Below are 3,053 nucleotides of genomic sequence, written 5' to 3' on the forward strand. Positions count from 1 at the left end.
GTCGCTGGGCAGGCAGGCGCAGGGTGATGACATAAACCCGCCGCCCCTCCTTTTCCGAGAGTTGAGCGAGGGCGGAAGCGCTGCCGTACGCCTTGGAAGAGGGCGACATTTAAGATAGGGTTAAGGGTGCATGCCCACATTTCTGGAGACCAAAGGGTTATAGTCAGCGGTCTTACTGTTGAGTATGCTCGTACGTTCTTGGAAGTAGCTGTGCGTTTGAGACGAAGGTTAACTTATTTATTCAACAGGTGTTTATTGAGAACCCACTATTTGCCATGGCGGGTGTACAGTGGTGAACAAAGCAAAGCCCCTGCCCTCATGGAGCTTACGTTCTAGTGTGTGTAGGTGAGTGGGGAGACGTCCCATAAATATATACATTCAGGTAGAGACAAATACTGTGAAGAAAAATAAAGGGATAGAGAGTAGAAGGTACTATTTTAAATGGCCTGATAAGAGACATTGTTTCTCCCAGAAGCTTTGATTTATTTGTTTATTTATTTATTTAGTGACAGCTTACACTTCCTGGTGGCATACCTCTGGGGGTACCACTCACATCAACGTGAGGCTAAAGTGGGTGTATAGTATGGTGGAGCAATGGAAGTACATATGGGATGGTCAGGAAAGCTGGAGATGCTTTTGGAAGAACTGAGACTAGCCAGGTACAGCAATGATTCAGATTCACAAGTTCAAGCTAAAGCCTCCATTTCCTGGGCCACCAAGGCAAGATGGGTGTCAAGAGATTGCCACCAAGCCAACTTGTCACTAGCCTTAGAGATGTTAGAACTAAAATGAAAATAAAATTAAAAAACAATCAGTGGTCACATGGAAGAAATAATGTGTGAAGTTAGTCACTGACAGCTATTGATTATGTGGCAGAATATTGGAAACAAATCAGCAGCCCATCAACAGGAGACAGGGTCAGTAAATTATAGTACCCATTTATGGAGTACTATGCTTTATAGAGATGGATGAAGAACTTGTTCTATGCACTGTAAGAAAAACATCTTCAAGTGACATTCAATTAAAAAAAAAAGCTGCAATAGTACACCTTCAATGTAAGTAGGGAGAAGAAGAATATTCATATTCATACTATGTTTATAAAAACCAACTCTGGAAGAATATACAAGAAACTGAAAATAGTGGTTAGCTGATAAGGATAGGTAAGGAATCAGGTAGAAAGAATAAGGAGTAAGACTTTTTTCTGTAAACATCTTTATGTTACTCTGATTTTATTTCAACCATATTACTTATTTGTGGTAGGTAGAAGGCTCCCTAAAGATGTCCACATCCTAATCCTTGGATCATGTGACTATGCTGTATTATATAACAAAGGGAAATCTGTAGATATTATTAAAGTCACAGACTTTAAAAATGAAGAGCACCCTGGCCAGTTTGGCTAAGTGGATAGAGCATTGTCATTGGCCCGCCGAATGAAGGGTCACAGTTGTTTTTTTTTTTTTGGTGTTTTTTTTTAATCGGAAGCTTTGTTTTAAATAGAAAGTTGAATTCTGGAGAGAAAGGAGGTATTCCAGATGTGACTATCTGGAGGAAGGGTTGTCCAGGCAAAAGGAAGAGCAAATGCAAAGGCTCTGAATCAGGAACTTTACTTGGTGAGTTATAGGACCAACAAGGAGAATACCCTCTCGGGGGCATGCAGGGTTTCACTATAGAGTGGAATTCAGGTCTGTTAGGCTTTCATGCCTACCATTCCAGTGAAAGCAAGTTACCAATGACCCACATTGCCAAATCCATGGGTCGTTTCTCAGTCCTTATATTGTTTGGCCTCTCAAGCAGGATTTGGTAAGAGGCCACTAGAGGTGAGAGTTAGGAGGCTACTACTATAATCTAGGTGAAAATTAATGGTAACTTGGGAAGAGCAATGGTGGAGGTGGTGAGAAGTAGTCAAATTATGGATATATTTTGTAGACACAAAATGATTTTGCTGATAGATTGGAGGTGGGATATGAGGGAAAGAAAGGAGTCAGGATGATTTCAAGATTTTTGGCCTGAATAAGTGGAAGAACAGAGTTTCCCATTTACCAAAACAGGGAATGCTGAGTGAGAGCAGCACCTTTGTAGGGAGACTATTAAATGTTTTATTTAGTTTGTGGTGTCTTTTAGAATCAAGTGAAGATATAGAGTAGAACTGCCCATAGGGGAGAAGGTGGGGCTGGAAATATAATTTTGGAAATTATCAGTGTATATAAAATGGTATTTAAAGCGATGGGACTAAATGCACCAAGGAAGGGAGTGTAGATAGAGAATAGTAGAAGTCTGGTTACTGAATCCTGCCACACCCACTGTTTAGAGATCTAGAAGAAGAAGAGAATCGAGGAAAGGAGAATGAAGAAGCAGCTCTGCCAGGTAAGAAAATTAGTTATTTCAGAAGCCAAGTGATACATTTCCAGAGGGAGGGAGGGGTTGAAGTTTTGTAAACCATGCAGAGGCCAAGCAATATGAGGACTCAGAAATGACCAATGGATTTGACAATGTAGAGGTCAGTGGTGAGCTGATCAATATTACTGTTGTGCTTTCACATCTTTGTCTCTCTCTCTCTGTCTCTCCCGCTCCCTTCCTCTCTAAAAATCAATGAACAATATCCCTGGCTGGTATGGCTCAGTTGGGTGTCATCCCGTGCACTGCAAGGTTGCTGGTTCAATCCCCGGTGGGAGCATGTGGGAGACAGTCAATCAGTGTTTTGCTCTGACATCATTGTTTCTCCCTCTCTCTTCCTCTCTCTCTAAAGATCAATAAAAATTAAAAACAAAACAAAACAAAAAACACCTATTAAAAAAACCCTATGCGGGGGAGAAACCAAGATGGTGGCATAGGTAAGCACCTAAACTGCTGCCCCACACAACAATTTCAAAACTACAACTAAAAGATAGAACGGACACCATCAAGAACCACAGGAAAGCTGGCTGAGTGGAAATTCTACAACTAGAAGGAAAGAGGAAATCTCACAGAGAAGGAGCGGCAAAGAGCTGAGGTACGGAGACACGCATGCGCAGAGAGGAAGGGCGGCGGAGTGCCTGGCTGGCTTTCTCTGGCGG

Source organism: Plecotus auritus (assembly GCF_963455305.1).
Source record: "Plecotus auritus genome assembly, chromosome: 9".
NCBI classification, from domain to species: Eukaryota; Metazoa; Chordata; class Mammalia; order Chiroptera; family Vespertilionidae; genus Plecotus; species Plecotus auritus.